Source organism: Pseudopipra pipra, chromosome 9 (assembly GCF_036250125.1).
Source record: "Pseudopipra pipra isolate bDixPip1 chromosome 9, bDixPip1.hap1, whole genome shotgun sequence".
In the NCBI taxonomy this organism is placed as follows: Eukaryota; Metazoa; Chordata; class Aves; order Passeriformes; family Pipridae; genus Pseudopipra; species Pseudopipra pipra.
The window spans coordinates 21,206,752-21,226,200 of record NC_087557.1 but is presented as its reverse complement, the minus strand read 5'-3'; the positions used below and the strand labels follow the sequence as shown (position 1 = coordinate 21,226,200).

The 19,449-nt window shown below is 41.2% G+C and overlaps 1 protein-coding gene across 23 annotated transcripts in view; it reads right to left on the bottom strand.

Annotated features, from left to right (window-relative positions):
- Positions 1-19,449, bottom strand: part of DAB1 (DAB adaptor protein 1) — a 434,139-nt gene that overhangs the window by 265,813 nt on the left and 148,877 nt on the right. For 2 of the 23 annotated variants that reach the window (XM_064665097.1, XM_064665106.1), the window contains exon 1: positions 17,525-17,540. The exons of the other annotated variants lie outside the window; for them this stretch is intronic. The gene's annotated coding sequence lies outside the window, so the exon portion shown is untranslated. Of the gene's footprint in view, positions 1-17,524; positions 17,541-19,449 lie in introns of those variants that run through there. 23 annotated transcript variants of the gene reach the window in all.

Genomic DNA, 19,449 nt, shown 5'->3' with positions numbered 1-19,449 from the left:
TCAAATTACACCTCCACCCAACACAACTCTGAGGATCACCTGTGTATCAGCAGGCTCCTTCAGTCCTCACCAGCCGGCTTGGATTCCCATTTTCCAGCCCCTACAGCCTCTTAAGCAGCTACACACATGCAGTGTCACTATGTTTCAACCCAGCTGGCTCCAAAAACTGCCTATTGACCACAGGTAGGTTGACTAGCCCTGCCCAGGATGCTGGAGCCATCTCCCAGCCAGGTGTAGAAGGTACACGGCTCTCTTGCCCTGGAAACCGGGATATTTCCATGGAAAGTTTCCACTTTGCAGAACTGTTCTGTGCCGCCGGCTTCCCATCTGCCTGCCTGGAAGGCTTCACTCTGTCCTGTTCTTCAAAAACAGGGTTTTTGTTCAGGAAAGCCATGCCTGGGGAAAAAAAACTAGCCTTTTCCTTCCTTTTTTTTTTTCTTAATACTGATAAGAATGGGAATTTAAAAAAAAAAAAAAAAAAAAAAAAAATAAAACGCCCCTTCTTCCGCATGAAAAACGGATTTCCATTTTCTGGCAAGGTCTACTCACAAGGACTCACACAGAATAGATGATGTCAGAGCTTAAGAGCTTTCAGGATGATAGTTTTATGGTGGCAGAGCTGCTCTCTTTTGAAGCTTAAGGATTTGAACAAAATTATGGGAACTTAGCCAGAGGCGGTTTGTTCAGTGTTGGCTTTAGAGGGGTGGGGGCTTGGCAAACAAAAGAGAAATCGTTGCTTTTCTCAGCAATGGTATTATATACATTTGAAAGCATTTTCTAATTGAGTTCTTGTTGTTTTTCTGTTGATCTGCAGAGTGATATGTTATCTAAAATATATAACACAGTCAAAGAGTTGAGTTGTTTGGTAGAAGGTGCATTTCCTCTGATGGGAGAAGCACCAGCCATTGATTCAAGAGCTCTGGCTTCTCCTAGGAGGTTCAATGGGATTTGGCACAGGTTTCCCTCTAATGCCATGGCTACTCTTTACTTCTCTGCCATTATTCAGATATGAAGCCTTAATTTTGTTGTTGTTTTTGTTAATCATGACATCATGGGTGGAAACAGGGCAAAGCAAGCAGCCCCAGAGGGAAATAAAAATCAATCCAAGCTGCTCATTAAAAGGTAAACCGTCAATAATCTTTGTCAGGCCTTTTTATCTCGGGTTTTAGCACAGTGTGATCCCTAAGGCAGCATGTGGTATTGAGATTTAAGATGGCTCCGACTTTTCACATCTCCATCAGGAAGATTAACTCCTTCAACACAGGCTGAAATTACCCTGATTCTAATCAGCACATAAAAATGGCACGGGATTAAAAGGGATCATTTTGTAACAGCTTTTCTGTATCTGTGCTGACAGAGAGGGAAAAATCAGCTTCTGAACTTGATTAAAATGGTGCAAGTCAGAAATATCTCCACAGATAGAGCTTCCACAATGAAAAGTGTTGATCAAAATCTAACCACTTTATTCTTCTAAGCATTTATATATATAAATAAAAAGAAGAAATATTAAAGCAAACACTTTTGGGTTTTTCCTAACATTGTAATTTTTTTACATAACAACTTGCTCTCTAATTTAGGCAAACACCATAAAAGGTGATTTGTAAAGTTTATTTATCTAAATCCTTAGTAACAAGTCTGAAGATTCTTCCATCAATTTTCTTGGAATGAGCCTCTGTACCACAACTTCGTTTTTGAAATTAGGATGAACTCCCATCACATGATTAACAACAGGCCAATTACAGAACCCATGACAGCTCATTTCAGTAGGAACAGTGTTATTCCTTCCACATACCACATAAAATAAGCTTCCCAAATAAACAGTTAGTGTTCTCAACCACAGTGCTTCAAGCAAACTGCCAGCTATCTTAGCCTACATCTTCTCTTCCATGGATTTACTGCATTGGATAAACCACCATTAGAAACCACAGCATTTTGGTTTTCTCCCAAACATAAGCTTTAGTTCTGGCATTTAAAGAGCAGGTTATGGAAAGGCATAACTGGAGCTCACACAGTTCAAGTCTAACCGTTACTCTGTGCTACGAGCAGGGATTTCCATAAACAAATGGAGTAACAACTACATTTTTATTCCATCTGTTCAGAACTTGGAATAAGCATCTTAATGCACAGGAAGCAAACATCTCTATTACCTGAACAACTCATCTAAATAGTAAAAACATTAGTTCAAGAGATTTAATTATATCCCTGCAGATCCATTTGCTAATGGGATGATCCTAGGACACTGGCTGTTTATGATGAAGCCATCCAGGATTACAGGAAAGAGTTTCTTTTCCCTGCCAAGACCCCACTAACTTGGTACAGAGGCACATCACAAAGGCAGCACAGCCATCTTCAAACCTCCTGAAGGTGCCATGTGCCAGGAGAACACATTTATGGTTTTTATGCAAGTACAGAAGAGACCAAAGACTCCCCAACAAAGCAAGGGAGAATGGCTTCAAACTGACAGAGGGCAGGGTTAGACTGGATATAAGAAAAAACTTCTCTCCAGTGAGGGCAGTGAGGTCCTGGCACAGGTTGCCCAGAGAATTTGTGGCTGCCACATCCCTGGAACTGCTCAAGGCCAGGCTGGATGGGGCTTGGAGCAACCTGGGATAGTGGAAGGTGTCCCTGCCCATGGCAGGGTGTGGAACAAGATGAGCTTTAAAGCCCATTCCAATCTAAACCACTCTGGGATTCTATGAAATCCATCTCCTCTTTCACAAGCTCTGCACAGGGGCAGAGTGGGCCTGTTAAATATAGATGTGTCATTCAAGTGTGATAACACTGAATTTTCTAGGAACCTTGAGGTCTTAAACAGGGGAAGCAGCAAAAACGAAGTAAAACAAAAACATTTCATTCTCAATTATGAAATACTTTTAGAAAAATACAGGGAGCTGACACTCATGCTTTATCATCATTCTGCAGCCAGGTTTGCTTTATGTGACACTTGAACTCCAGCAGTGAGGTAGGATTTAAAAATAAAACCCATCATGAGCACACAAGCTTGTGATAGAAAACCCTAGTTTTGCAATGTGGGTTTAAAGTGATCATATTAAAAAGACAGGGAAAATAGAAAAGAAATGCAGCTTCAAGAAGCTTTACAAGAATAGTTGTACATAAATCAGAGACCTCCCCTATCTAGAAAAAGCTGAACCAAACAAAACAGCAAAATTCATCTACACTTAGGTATGCACTTACCTTAATCAACACTTTTTATTTTAGCTCATCAGTTTGAATAGAGGCCTAAAAGTGTGCTGAATTATTTAGATTGTAACTGCTGGATAACACATTAGGAAAATAATTTGCTGTATTTACAACACTGAATGGGTTCTGATTTTCGTCACTACTTTCCTGGGATGCAAATGTTGAAATAGAAATGCAAAGTTTGATAATGTTTTGTTTGGGACTGGAAGGGCCTAATACAGAAAGATGGGTAATCTGGTTGGTCTAGGGCTAGGGACACAAAGGGATATAAAGTATCTAGTTCCAAAGAAGAACAGAAAGAAGGAGGAAGAGAAACCTGAGGTTGTGTTTCCATTGATGTACATGCATCCAGAAAGAAAGCCTGCAGAAGAGATGAGTGCTTGGACAAACTTAAATCATATTGTTTCATCTCACTGGAATCGAAACTACTAGAGGGAAAGAAAAGTCCTTTCCCCATTTCCCTTCTACAGACATTTTTGGAGAGTCTCTCATCCCAGAACAGTTACCTGGCTCCACAGCCAGACAGCTTGTGGCCAGTTCTCCAGGCAGGCACAAACCCATCACGGGCTGACCCACAAATCCTGTGCTATCAACCACCCTGAGCCACCCTCATCACACCACAGGAGCTCCACCTACAGTAGAGATGAGCCATGTAAAGGACCTTCACATCCAAGGGCCACATGAAGGATAAAATGGTGAGTTCTTCCAACATGCATCATTCTGCACCACATTTTGGGGTACTAAATGTCATATTCAGGTACAGCCTAAATCGAGATCCTCATCTATGCTAAACTGATATAAATAAATATGTACTGCCAGGCAACTGAAATCAAACTCTTTGCCACAGTGAACACAACCAGCTGAGTACCAGGGTGGGTATGAAAAAGGCCTTGGAGGGAACTCAAGAAAATTGATGTGCTACACATTTGCTATAGGCTATGAAAACCTAAAATTGTAGGAAAACTGATGCCCAGAACACTTGACACAGTTCATGAGTCCCAGGAAGAATTAGTTCCCTTCATGGTGGCAGGCACTGAATACATTTGATGAAAGAGAAGCGCTATACAGTCTGAATGGAGAAATTGGAATCTCAGACAGATGGACAATCTCACTGTTGCTCGCTACTGATGCTGTGGAATTCACTTCTTAATCAGATATAGCAATTTTTCATGTAATGTAGACCCTGAAAGCAATTGCATTTCAAGCAAACAGCTAATAAAGGCGGAGATTTTTATCTGCTAATTTAACCCACAATCTATCTCTGTCTGAGCTCTTGTTAAGAAATGCAACAATACCAGTGAGCAAATGAATATCTTAACTTTGGCATTTCAGATGAATGTTATGTTGAAAATTGTGCATTTTTGCCTGAGAGATTTTTGGAACACTTGAAGTACTCTCAGCAAGTTATTCCATAAACTATCTACCAGACCATATGTTTGCTGCCTACAAGTCTGGGCAGGAAATGTCCAGTAGGAGCCACATCTGAAAGGAGGAAGAAGCAGCAGCCAACAGCGCTCCCGTCACTAATCTGCATTTACAAATGCCACATTGGAGCTGGCAAATGAAGCGTTTCAAGTGCAAATAGCTGTGAAGACATTTGTATGTAGCACTGAAATGATGGGTAGATGCTGGGTTTGTTTCTGTTTAATTTTCGTGAAGTTACCTGGGTGCTGGTAGAACAAAGCCCCTTTCCCAGGATTTTTAAATATATATACAGATGATGCTTACATGGAAAAAGCCCATTTCTCTTCTAAATGCTCATTTTGAAGCACAGCTACTTACAATAATTATAATTGCTGTGATTTTTGAGCACAAACACTTATCCTGTGAACAATTACAGGCATACATCTCCAGGCAATATGGTCCTACAAGTATAAAGCACACGCATTAAACATGGTTCTAAAGTTTATAAAAACATATGTACATGTTGCACATATAAGGATATATACAATATGTTTCCTTTGAAGAGTAACTTTATTTCAAAAATTATTTTAGAATCCACTTATGTATGTTTCAAAACGTCTTAATCTTCCATATATTTATACATTATACAGTGTATAATGCGTGTATTATATGTGTGTAATTAGTAGCTCACACACAAGATGATCTTAATGGTTGGACTTTTCCAGTCTAAATGATTCTATGATATGTTTTCCAGCAGCAAATTGATATAAATAGTCTAAGACTGGGATAAATCAACACAAACATGAAATATTATGATCTGGGCTTGCATTTGCAGGATATAATTCCCATCTGATGAAATGGAGTTTCTGAAATGCATCTCTGTCACTTATCATTAATGCTGACCAGACATAACCCCAAGATTATGCTAATAGAAGACAACATTCAATTAGCATACAGAGTGCTCTCTAATCAAAGCCTACACAGTATTAGAGAAACTTCAGATTCTATTTTCCCCCTGTGCTTCTACTCTGCAAAGAGGTTTGAGCAACTTGCTCTAGTGGAAGGTATCCCCGGCAGGGGCTTGGAGCAAGATGAGCTTTAAAGTCCCTTCTAATCCCAACTATTCTGGGATTCTATGATTCTATTAAAGAAAACACTCTCCTTCCACAAAATCGACTTCTCAAAAGGAATGTGTATCCTTTAGTTGATCAGCAGTCAATAATGTATTCCTGAAGGAAATTGCCAGACCATACTGATGCAGTAAATTTCTCTCTTCACCTATGTGTTCACCTTCATCCTACCCAACAGGCTCATCAATCTAATTAATCTGCAAAAGTATTTTAAACATTAAATGCATGTGGGCCATGGGAGGTTTTCTTTGTTGTACTAAAATATTTTCTTGATACCTGTTGCAATAGGACAGGGGGTGATGGTTCTAAACTAAAGATTTAGATTAGTTATAAAGAAAGTTTTTTTACAGTCAGGGTGGTGAAACACTGACACAAGTTGCTGAGGAGGTGGTGGATGCCCCATATCTGGAAGTGTTCAAGATCAGGTTCGACAGGGCTTGGAGCAACCTGATCTAGTGGAAGATGCCCTTGCTGACTGCAGGGGAGTTGGACCAGATGACTGGTCAAAGGTCCCTTCCAACTCAAACCATTCTAGGGCTCTATGATTCCAAATGCCTCACTGACAGGTGCTCTTTTCCCTCACCCCCCAAATGGTTTCCAGTCTCCAGGATGGAGCAGATCAATGAGGTCTGGGACTCCAGGAAGGAGGCAGGAGCCAACAGTGCAAGTACAAGGCTCAGGAAAAGCAAACATTACAGCTTCCGTGGTCCCAAATGAGGATTTATCTCTGCAGGGATATTTTCACAAATTGTCACTTTCAAACACAATTTCAGTTCCCAAGATAACCCACCTACTTTCCCAGAGGACTCCGCTTCTGTGGAGCAGCTGTGGCTCACCTCAGGAAGGAGCCCAAGTTATTCAGCTCTTTGTGAAGAAACTGTTCATCCAAGCAATTCCCGGGGGGCTTGAACTGGTCTTAAAACAACCCAGAACCTCTGAAGTCATCTTGCAAGCACAGCCAGGCAGCGTTACTAAGCCTTCCTCAGCAATGTTTTCCCCATTTTAACCACATACAGCTCACGGCAGTGCTGAAAATAACCACTGTCTAATGACCACATGGATTAGGAGGTTGTGGTTTCACTCAAAGGCAACACCCGTTTGTCCTGTTGTTCCAGGGCACAGATTTGAGGAGAGCAGTCAGGAGGACTAATACACGATGGATTTCAGTGCTTGGGATTTTAAAGTTCACTAAACACAAAAGTAATTAAAAATTACTGGTTCCAATACCTGATCCAACACGTAACCGAGCTGCAGCACAAAACTTGCCTTTTTATCTGTGTTTCAAAGTAAACACTTGTGACTGATCCCTGTTTTATCCTCGCCTCCCACATTGCCATATGGCTACGGATGTTTCAAACAGACATTATTCCAATAGCTCATTACTTACCATATTGCGCTGAAGGAGAAAAGCTACAGACAGTTTTGACAAAAACAGCAATTGCCTAAAAATGTTAAGTATCACAGTCTTGCATCGTCTTAGACATTTTTAGTCTGGTAACAAGGATGGGCGCTAATGCCACACGTAGGGAAGAGTGAATCAGCACATCTGCACCGACTGCGCCGCGTCCCCAACAGTTTGCACTGGTGGAGGCTCTAATCCCACCCGATTTCATATGGAACAGACACTGCTAATGTGAATTCAGCACACGTCCAGCCTAATTAAGGCAGTATCCTCTTGCTTCAGTATGTTTCTGTAGTTCCTTTCTTAAGTACCACACAAAGATAAGACATCGATCGGGGTGAGCCTCCCACTGTGCCACGACATGGTTCAGAGGGAAGAAAACCCTCCAGTGTTCACCTGTGGTTCACCCATCCCGGGAATCTGCCGAGGGGGACTTGAACACAGAGCATCTGAGGCTGGTTTTGTGACCATTAAATGATGCCCCTTCTGCACTGCTGAAAGATTAGGAGTTTTGGAGAAACGATACTATTGACTGGTCACGGGTGACTTGCTTTTCTTTGGCAGAAGGAAATTCAACAGGGAGCATATTTTTGGATTGAACATAGAGCAGCTCTGAATTTAATGGGTTTCCCTGGGATACAACCCAAGGCTGACCAGATCTCTCTGGCAATGAGGAGAAAACAGGTTTTCTTCCTCCAAGGAAGCAGTAGGCTGCTGCAAGTCATCACATTACTGTGATTCAGCTCCTTGTTGGCCAACACACACAAAGCATCTGTGCACATACCAGCCCTCACAGCTGTCCTTCCTGGGTAAAAGAAACACCTTTATCAACCCCTTGAGTAAATACATACTACCCTGCAGAACAGAGCCGGTCTGAGAGCCTCAACAAGGGCAACTGCACTCTACCAACAGGCATCAGCTTTTTAAGTGGCAATAACCCAAACTCTTGCAAACACTGTCAACTGTGAGCTCAGGACAACAGCAATCCAAGGACAGTTCCCGGGTACAGGTTTCCAGCCTGACATAGCAAAGGCTTCCTTCATGTTGATTTTTAAAGGCTGAGTAGATGTGAAGAGAGGAAGAAATAGAGAACAGGAAGTTCACCTTGTGTCATCTTCCTGTGAGATTTGACCACCTGCCCAGCCATTTTATCACCAAATGAAAAAGCAACATTAGTTATGAGCAGAAGGAAACCCATCAGCTTACAATTAAGTGGTTCTGATAGTAGGTATTTTTACCTCTAAAGAACTCAAAGTTGTGTCCATCCATCATTTCTAGAAGTGTCAAAAAAGGCACTTCATTAGCAATGACAATTACTGATGAACATCAGCCCAGCTCTTTGCTCCTACACACCAGTTCAGACCACTTCCTACTTCTGACCTATCCTGCTCTGATAGGACCCTGAAAACACCAGTCCTTTTGCTATGAGGAGGCACACACATCACTGGAGGCCAAACTTTCAACACATATTAAAGCCTGCCAAGAGCCAGCAACGTGATTTCTCATCCTTGGCAGGCTTTATTGAAGAGCTCCTCTAGCAACATCTGGCTCACTAGACATGCAGCTGGCAGGTCACTGCCATGTTATTGATGAGGGATGCCTGGATTTGAAACATAATGTTTGATACTTAAAATATACCAGTACAACATTAAACAGAATTTTTAATAACTATATATAATATTTTATTATAGATTGCATAAAATTTTTTATATACATATATATACATGTATGTATATAAACATGCCCTAAAAAAATAATAATTAAAATCACTGCTTGTCTCCTTGAAGGGCAGAAGCAAGGCAGGCAAGGAACTCCAAATGCACCAACACAGAGCCAGTCCAACCTCGGCAACTCAAGCAACCAAACCAGACTCACTCTTTTCTACCAGATCAGAATTATGGTTATTGATCACAAGAGTAAACAAAAACACTAAAGGAGGGATCCCAAATAATGCCTTCAAAATTGTACAGGAAGGACTGAAATCAGGATATATCTGCTTTTGCACCACAGTTATTTCCCTTGCTAACACCCAGAACTCAAAACATGTTTTGATCACAATAGGACCAGGCAGGCATTTGACTTCAAAGTACAGTAAGCTTGAGCCTGCCCTCAGGTTAGATGCTCAGTGAAATTAACTTTTGATTAAGTACTGTATTTAATGTCTGTGACTCCTCAAAAGGTCAGCCTTTTGTGAGTGCATGAGTTTTCCAAGTCAATGGCTTCAGAAGGAAAGACTGCATTCTTTCCACCACTCTTTCCATCCAAATTAAGAGATGCTATTGTTTGTGCCAACAGGTATGTCAGTCCTGCTTAAGAATAAAAACAATTAGAAGAAATTCTATTCCCCTCTCAGAGATTTCACCTTCATTGGAGAAGAGAAAGTCTAGTGTTACTGTAACAATTAATCCAGGATAAAGAACAGGCTTCATTTATTTTAGTCATTTAAGGGGTTTAAAGTTTTGTTCTCTATTTATCAGGATAAATGTGACATTATTCCCTGCAATATAAACCAGTGAGGTTCCTAGGGGTAAGAAACTGCCCAGACTGTGGAAGCCCTAGGTTCAGGTGGGTCTTCAGCGAGGAGGCGCAATAGGATGTGTCTCCAGCAAAAGAGGTGGGCAAACTTGAAAGCAAAACTCTGCTACCAGGATCAGAGAAACCTTCCAGACTACAGCTTTGTTAAAGTTTCCTACAGAAAGGAAAGGAAAGCAAAATAATCAAGATCACATTCAGAAAAAGCTCCTGTTCAGGTGAAACTGTGCTGGGATCTAGAAGGGAGTGGAGTTTTCCACTAAGCTGCTCCATCCTCACCTGCCCCAGCTGAGGACAGAGCAATGCTATTTCAAGCTCTCAAGTTCAGTCTTAGACACATCTGCTTCATTTTCTCTGATATCAAGTGACATCACCTACTACTGCATTACAAAGATGATAAGAAAAGCAGCTGAGAACACTGGCAAATTCCCATGGGAGTCAGAGGCACGACTGCACAAACTGATTATATTAAGTACATAAGTTGATAGGAAACTAGACTTTAACAGAACTGTTCCTCTTGGTTTCTAGTCCAAGAACACCTGGCTTTGCTGTATACCAGATACACTATACTTCTTCTTTTTTAACTTCATAAAAGCTGAAAACATAATACATTTGTGCAATTTTGACACAACACCTGCTTAACAAAGCCAGCAGTCACAGGGGTGCAAGAAACAGAGCTACAGGTTGTAGGAATGTGATTTAATAGAAGCATGGGATAAATTTGAGAATTTATGTCCCTATCAGAAAGCTCTTTTGAATTTGAAGAAGTTCAAAAGTTCACATGAACTCTGTTTCCAGGAGCTATATTGTGGTTACAATTCTGACAGCTTTTCTATTAGAGAATTTGGCCTTTTTTTTTTTTAATCAGAAAGATATAAATACATATTGTATTAAATTTGCTTCAATACATTACAAGCTTAAAAAGAAATGGACAAAAAATATTGATGGCTTTTTTTTAGCTAACTAAAAAATAAAAATCCAGCCAGCAGCCAGCTAATAATCTCCTAATAAATTCAGCTCTGCATTTTCCAGCTCTCCTTTTTCTCAGTCACACACCAAGCACTTTTATATGGCACTTTTTGTACTATGAATTTTAATAAAACCAGCAAAAGAATTGGGAAGGAAGCTAATTTTTCTATATGCCTCTGGCAAACAGGAAGAATTCAAGAATAAGTTAAAAGATATCTTTCTACTACCGAAAATTCATTTTCCATAACAAGACACTGTCATCTTCCCGAGGAGCCTGTAATTCCAAGATAAAGATGAAAAGATGTTGTTTTATCATAATGACAAGTATCTGCATCCATATTTATTTTGTGCTCCTACATCACCGTACAGTTTGTATTGTCATGGTACATTGGAAAATAGGAAAACATTTAGCTATTTCAATAACAAGAGAATAAAGGATAAAGTACCAAAGAGAAATAGCATAGCACAATCATTTCTGAGTATCCCTAGGAAAATATTTGACCCACATAGAGGGAATACAGAATGTAGTTTGTCTCCTTGCAACTGCTTTTTCCATTTTCTAGTGGCCAGACCACGTATTTTAATCACCAAGTACTACAGCTTTCCCCATCAGGCAGCCACTTCGCGCTGACTACATGGATAAAACCAGGACAGAAGCCAGCAAGCTTCTGGGGGGAAGACCCCAAACCCAGGCAACTAGCTTAGGATGTCCCAGATGCCCAGATTTTATCCCACCTGGAGAGTTTATTGCCACCTGGCCACTGGCTCCACAGCACAGGGTCGAGCACAGGCCAGCACCTTCAGCTATGGCAGCCCTGGAGAGGAAGATGGAATTTTGTCAAAAATTAAACAATAGTGAATAAACTCCTCTCTGTAAATGGCTTAATCACTTTTCTGAGAAAATGCCGAGTGGCTGCATTGGAAATGTCTCCCTTGCCTGTTACACCGTTATATCCATGTCAGAGAGCATTATGGCAGTGGCTTAACTTCCCCCTTGTTTATAAGGTTATCTTTTCACCTTCTTGTTTAAATAAATTCTGAATGTGTCAGTATCAGTGCCTCTACCACAGATTAATAGAATGAGCCAAAAGGATAGCTGACATTTTTGTTGCCATAGAAACTGGTCATGATGTTACACAGCTTGTCTAGTTCCCATTTGCCATATATCTAGCCAGCTTCTGAACACGGTCCCCTTTTGTTTCACGAGGAATTACATTAAAATATAATTCCATCTTAGTTCAGTCCCCATTCTGTAGCAAAGAGGATTATAGAATATTAAGATACTTCCTAAGGAAAGTGCAAAGTGATGATAATATTGCTGTGTGGCTTATGTGCATCCCAGATTAAAAGAAAAAGAAAATACAAGTGGAGTAATTTATCCCAGAGCCCTATATCCCAGTTATCCTCCATTCAAGTATCTCCATCGGCTTCAAATAAACAGGCGCTTCCTCACTGAACCTCAAAGTGGATGTACTTCAAATGATTGTACAAGACAAAAAACAAAAATAAGAAGACATTAGCGAAGATAGTTTTTAATACACCATCAACATTTTTCTGCATAATGCGTAACCTTCTCAGTGCTGCTATCAGGCTCCCCCTCCGCAGAGGCATCACAGCCTCGAGAGAAAACCACTCACATAGAATTAAGATGTGAAGTTTCAGCACTTAGCAATGCAGTGTGGATGGATATTGTGCCACAGGGCACTGTACACTTGGAGAAAATGCAAAGTAACTCAAGCAAGAACAATATCTAAAGACTCCAAACTGTCATGGCCCTCTTGTACCTCTCCCAGACACATTAATTCTTGTTATTTTAAAGGAGCCCATTTGCTGATACAGAGATTAAGGTGAGAAAGATTTCAGGCAGTTCACTTTCCCCTCTTTTTAATATACATGAAAATTAAAGGGACAGGCAAAAGAACTGAACTCCAGGTGCTACACAAACAGATGGCAGCTCCTTCTCCAAAGGGACAACTTCCTGCCAGAACAGCAACAACTGGACATCGCTCTGGTCACCCAGAGACATCCAAACCCACATCCTGGCTGTTCTTATTTGCAGGTAAACAATTATGTTACAATCACCACTACCAAAGCCTCATCCAGTCACTGCAATAATCCCAACACCAAGCTTGATCCTTATTTGTGTCACCAAGCACCATTTTGGTTTGATTTTCACTGTTCAGGTAAGCACATTCCACTTGTCACTGTGGCCAGGGACATCCCCAAGCTGCTCTCAGGTGCTCTGGCAAAGACAACAAGCAGACAGGTAATTGTTGGACAGAAAATTTTCCCTGTTTTCCATACTTTCAAGTGTGGTCATCAAGAGCAGTTACTCAGGGTTTCCCATTGTTGCAGCCATGCGAGAAGTGCCTGAAGAATCTGTTTTATTTCACACAAGAAGACGCAAGGAGCCACTGACAGATGTCAGATATTAAGCAAAAATTTTGCCCTGAGCAAAGCACTGGGTGCTTAAGCTTACACGTGGCATGTCACAGCCTTAGACTCAAAGATATTAATGTCCAGCATCAGCCTTTTCTTCTTCCTGAAGTCCATAGATGACCTGAGTGCCTTACAGGATGCCAGAGGAGCAGAAGAGCTGCAGCAATGTCCCTCTCCCTGTCATGCCACAAAAGACCTTAACCCCAAAGGCCAGATGGCAGCTGGCCTTACACAGTGTGTGGTGTGGGAAGGGAGAAAAGCAAATTCATACAAGATTGGTTGAACCCACAGCCTCTCTGCAGCACCAGAGGAGTCCTAAGAGCTGGCAAACGGAATACAAGGAGCTGTGGGAACTTCCCACTGCTAAAAGCAAGCTGGGCACAGCCCTGCGGGCAGCACAGTAAGCCACTCTCCTTCCCACGCTAACCCAAAGGCCAAAGAGATGCCCATCCTTTTGAGCAGCCTCTGACAGAGAAACCACATCCAATCCAGTCTGGAGTTACTCCCATTCCATAACCATTACCCAATCACAGCTTTCAAAATACTCCATTCTCCCCATTTGTACAGAAGAAGAATAGGAGGGACGACGGGGAATAACGAGGGTTGTTGAACAAGGCGAGCTGCAGAGGAGGATGTTGTTGTCTTAAATGCCCTGGTTTGATGCTCAGGTTAATTTGGCATGCCTGGCTGCATCAGCGTGGTGAGTTATGCAATGTAGCAAGCTGTCGCACTGTACAAAGCATGACGTATCATCCCATTGATGCATGAAATTAAAAAGATGTGCTTTGCTGGGTCACACACAGATTGACTGAAAATCAAGTTGCGTTTATCTCCTTTTAATTGTATTTAAAATCGCAGAAAGGGGGGAAGGAAAAAAGATTGTTCAAATACCTGCTCATCCACTAATGGTAAATAATTCCAGCTAGTCAAAACTAAAAGCAGGTGCAGCAGGGTGGGGATTTTCTTGCTGGTTTTGACACGCTGGTGAAGAAGTGATGCTTCATGGTGCTTGTTTGTCCAGCCCAGCAAGGCAGGCAGGGAGTGGAGCAGCCTTTATGGGCATCCTGGGATACCAGGAGGCTGATCCAGCTGTGTAAGCTGTGAGTATTTACTCGCACAGAGTTTGATCTGTCATATTGTATTCAGTGATTTGTTAATCAAACCCACACCATTAAGGCCTAAATTCACAGAGAAAGCAATCTTTTCCCTGCCCTTGGGTGACAGGAACCCTTGGAGTGGGGACAGCACAAAATCTGTGCATCACCTAAATCCCATTTCAACTTGGTCCAGAGAACTAAGTGGTCTACAGTCTATATTTGCTTCTGCACAGTGGAAATATTTTTGCTATCCATGGGTAAGATGGTCTTTTTATTTACATATCAATGCCCTGTTTTCATAGGAACTAAAGCTTTTGAGAGAGAAAAGAAAACATAGGAATAATATAATGAGGTAGCCTTGTCAAAAATACAGTACACAATGTATATAATAGTTTTTCTACTCATGCAAAGCATTGTTCAGACTAGTGCAGGCAGTAATTGGTAGTAAAACCATGTTCTTAGCACTAACAGTATAAAACTACCTGTTATGTGCCTATGATCCCTGTGAAACATCAAGGTTTTCCAAAAATTATTTAGAAACCAGGTAACTTAAACATCTAGCCTATATGACTTCATTTAACAGTGCAAATAGAAAAATAAGTTGAAATTTCTATTCTCCTCCAGCAAATAAACCAATTCAATCTGGGAAAAATATGAAAAAGTATAAAGCATGAGTCACTAATGTCGAGTCAGAACTGCACCACATGAGGCAGCACCAGTTCTTCTGGAAATCTCTCCTGACTTACAGCAGGGTCTGCTCCACCCCAAGCTGCCCCATGACAGAGAGGACACAAGACCAGCTTGAAGCCACTGCCACTTGCTCCAACAATTTGTCATTTTGACTTTACTCCCCTTGAGAGAGGTTACAAATAACCTTTTTCTCCCCATGACCTCTGCTAATCATCAAGCATTTCCATATCTCTAGTGGAGAACTGGGAGGTTAATAAGATGCAGGACTCATGTCTGCAGTCTAAACACACCAGAATCATTCCAAGGAGTCATGTATTTATAGCAAGAAATTTCTATTATTAGAAACATAATTAAGGCCTGAATTTCATACGCACAACTCTAATCTACTTGAATGGAAAAACATGCAAGTACCCCAAAGCAGAATTTATGCTCCTGTACTCTGACAAAAATACGTTGGGTCTTTGGCCGGATAGAATTTTCAACAGGAAAAAGGAAGAAGAAAAGAATCAGGTTTAATGAGTCCAACAGGTACCTAAAGAAATTAGTTCTGAAAGCCCTGAACTTGACAGTAATGAAATTCAGAGAAAAATTATAATGTTTTTGTCATAACTGATAATCAAGAAAAATAGATTAATGGCTTTTAGAATAATACAAAGCAATAAAATATGCAGAAATTCATTAATATATCTATTATGTAAGAGGCTGTGAATCATAAGCTTTTGTATTGTTGGAAAAGAAATGCTAAGCAAGAGGTTTGATTTCAATAAAACACATAAGTAGCATCTAATATGATGCAAGAGCCATAATATGATAAAGTGTATTCTTGTCTTCCAAGAAATTCCTTTATAATGGAACATTTCTCATTTCAATAACTTTATCTTGAGATAAAAAAATAATTTATCACACTGAGCATCTGCTTTAAGGAAGCCTAAAAAAAAAGTTATTTCAAACAATGCCCATTTAGCTGCCTGCTAATGCAAAAGATATCACTTGCTGTGTGTTACAGTGCTCATTTTGCTTCCTTTTTAACTCAGAATGACAGTAAATTTTACTAATTTTGAACATGGACCTCAAATATGGTCACTTCACTTCTGCCATTTCCACACTAATAAATGCATTATGAGAGTTTAGAATGAATTACTAGGCAGAGTTTGACTTCTGACTAGGAATCTTATTAAAGCACAGCTTCAGGGAAAGGTTTATAATGCTGCATAAATTGTCCTGGCAGTTTTTACAGATGGTGTGGCAGTTTCCCCCCCTCTTACTTTTTTCCTGTCCAGTTCCAGATTAAGCACAGGGTACTGAGCAGTTTATGCAAAGTGAAGGAACCCAAATCCTTTCCCTGCTCTCCTCCAACTCTCTAACGTTCAGCTCAGGGTTTCCACCTTTGTTTTAAAGACTTTTCCAATGCTGAACTTTGTCATGCAATCCCACTATTTCTCACTATGTATAAAATATATATATTATTTTGTATAAAGTGAGAAACAATAAGATTTTATGTATATATAAATATATATAAGCAAACATATTTGTTTTAACCAGAATGATGTGCTAACTCATCCCCAACTGCTTCCAGCACTGGAAGCAAGACAGGCACGTAGCAAAGTGCTTCACCAAACCACAAAAGCCAACCAAGTTGTTCACTTGAGCTGTCTCACAAAAATCCACGACATATTTGGATAGGAAAGCATTTGGGAGAAGGAGTCATAGGTTCATCTTAAAACCTTGTGTTTTCCATGGCCAAATCTTGTCTAAGCTGATAACTGCAGCAGCCTTCATGCTAATTGGTGACATTTCCTTGGGGACATCACCATGGGTTGTACATTAGTGTCAGTGCACAGAAACCGCCTTGTTTTTATTCTTGTGCCGTCTGTCAGCAATAACCAAGGTGGGAATTGCCAGGGCTGTCACTGGATTTGCTTCTGTTTTCTCTACAAGTGTTTATTAAACCCACCTTTTCTGTGACACTCCCACCACCTTTGGCTGTAAATTTGCAAAGGTATCACTAAAATAAACACGGCAAAATTAAACGGCGCAGCGGAACAGTTTGGTGACATCCTATCCACTTCCTCAGCAATGCCAAGCCAACATAGGGAGGTGATGCTAAGCAGAAGCAGCAGCAATAAAACCAGCAGTCCAGAGAGAAACTCCCCACACTGATCCCCAAGGCCAAAGATACAATGAACACACGTTCTCCTTCGAGAGCACACAATGGGAGACCTAATGCACATTGAATATAAAGAATAATCTGTAACAGGGAAAAAACAGAGTGGTACAGATTACAGAAAGACAAAGCAGCTTTAATCCTACTTACAGGAATTTGATCTTCAACATTCAACTCTCCCCATCACTGTAGCCAAGCCCAACCTTGGTGCATTACAGCAAAAGAAGGTACTCCCAGCTCACTCTCAGTCCTGGCTCTAACCACAGGGGTGAGGAAATCAGTTAAAATTTAGGGATTCAAATCTTAAAACTCCAGAAAGTAGCTGAACTGCTGCTTACAAATACCTTTGTCACAGAGCTGATTCATACAAGTCTATATACAAATACCTCCACAATGCCCTCAAATCAACAGAATCACACACCTGCTCTTGTTTTACAGGACATACACGTTTCTATATCACTATACTCCAAGAAAGCACATAATTTAAAAAGAGTACCTTTATACATTGCAGAGCTGCTCCCACTCTCAGCCTTCAAACTGTTCAGCAACTTAGCTAGAGAGAATAAAAAATATCTATCACCAGTCTAAATATTCCAGCAGAAACTCAACCTTCTTTCTGTCCCAGGTAGCACTTCAGGGCACTGGAAAAGCCCCTCCTCTTCCCAAATGAGGCCCTTACTCCAGCTGAGCACCCTCAGAAGAATTAGGGTCTGCCCAGGTGTTACCAAGGGCTTGCAGCAGCCACAGCCCTCGCAGAACAAAGCTGATCATCAGCCCCACCATGAGTCAGCAGTCTGATGGTTATCACATGCACATGGCTCAGGGGCTGTGCTTGCAAACCATGTGCAATTGTTATCACCTGTGTCCTTACCCGAACTATTCCCTGTTACACTTCAACCAACAAATAATACCCTGAGCTCTGATCCCCTTGCTGGTCAGGAAAGCAGGTTTGTTCCTAAAGAAGGTAACTCAATGAGACTTTTTTAAAGAAACATCAGAGTCCTCTTGAACTCCTTTGACGAGCTGGGATCCCAGGGAAACCTGGTTTTTTCACTGGTGCCACAGACCAAGCAATGTTTGTCTCTCAGAGAAGAAGACTAGATCCTGGGTTTGCTCCTGCACAGGGACTGAAGGAGATGCACAGAGAATCATAGAATATACCAAGTTGGAAGGGGCTCACAAGGATCATCAATCCAACTCCTGGCCCTGGCCCCAAGAATACCACCACGAGTCTGAGACCACTGTCCAAATGTGTCTTAAATTCTGTCAGACTTAGGGTTGTGACCACTTCCTTTGCAAGCCCATTTCAGTGCCCAACCACTCTCTGGGTGAAGAACCTTTTCCTAATATCTGACCTAACCCTCCCCTGACACAGCTTCATGCCATTCCCTCATGTCTTATTGCTGGTCACTGGAGAGAACAGATTAGTGCCAGCCCCTTTGCTGCAGACCACGATGAGGTCTTCTCTCAGTCTTCTCTTCTCTGGGTTTAACAAATCAAGTGACCTCAGCCACCCTTCCAAGACAGCCTCTCATCTAGACCCTTCACCACCTTCCCAGACCCCCCCTTGGATGCACTGGATCCATAGGTCAGTCCTGTCCTGACCCATCCCTTGCCAGGATGGAACATTGTGACCAATCTCCCTGCTGCATTCATGGCATTTTTAAATGTGAGTGGGCTGTTTCAGTGCCAAGAGGTGAGCTAAAGGAATGACATCCACACTTGACCCTGAGGAGAGGGTCAAGACTGATAGTTGCTGTATCCCTACAAGGAATCACTCCTCAGACCCAAACCAGCACTCAGGAATGCCCAGGCACTGCCCAGAGGAGCTTTTCTCTACCTAGAGACCTCCTCTTCCAGCTGGTCTGAAGAGCCCAGCTGAGCCACAGCCACTAAACCTTCCACTGATTCCTTCACATTGTGTCACTTGAAGACAGACCCTTCTCATAAGCTGCAGTAAGAGGATGTTTTTGGGGAAAGACTGAAAATCTTAACAAAGATGCAATCAATGGTTTAGCTTAATGTAAGAGATCTCAGAAGGGCTCAGAAGACCACTGCACATAAACTATGCACGATGACTTGAGACAACAATCTGGCAACATCTTCTATAATTTAAAGAGGGCTGAATAATTTCAATAATAATAATTTATTCAATGACTTCAGCCCCTTTCCTGTCCATAAATTGTCTTTTAACGAGTTACAATGTTCATAGATTTACTGTTTCTTTTTCTTCAGTTGCTTTGTTTTGGTCTGAAATTCTCAAGCGATGAGTGCAGTGGAGCTACACTAATGAGCTTTGTAGCCAAACAAATCCGTGTTCCCGGTTCTGTTCTCTGAAGGCTAAATTGAAACACGAACAAATAAAAAAAAAAAAAAAGAAAATTGTGTTTCTCCTGTGGTCACTGAAAAATTAGCCTTGTG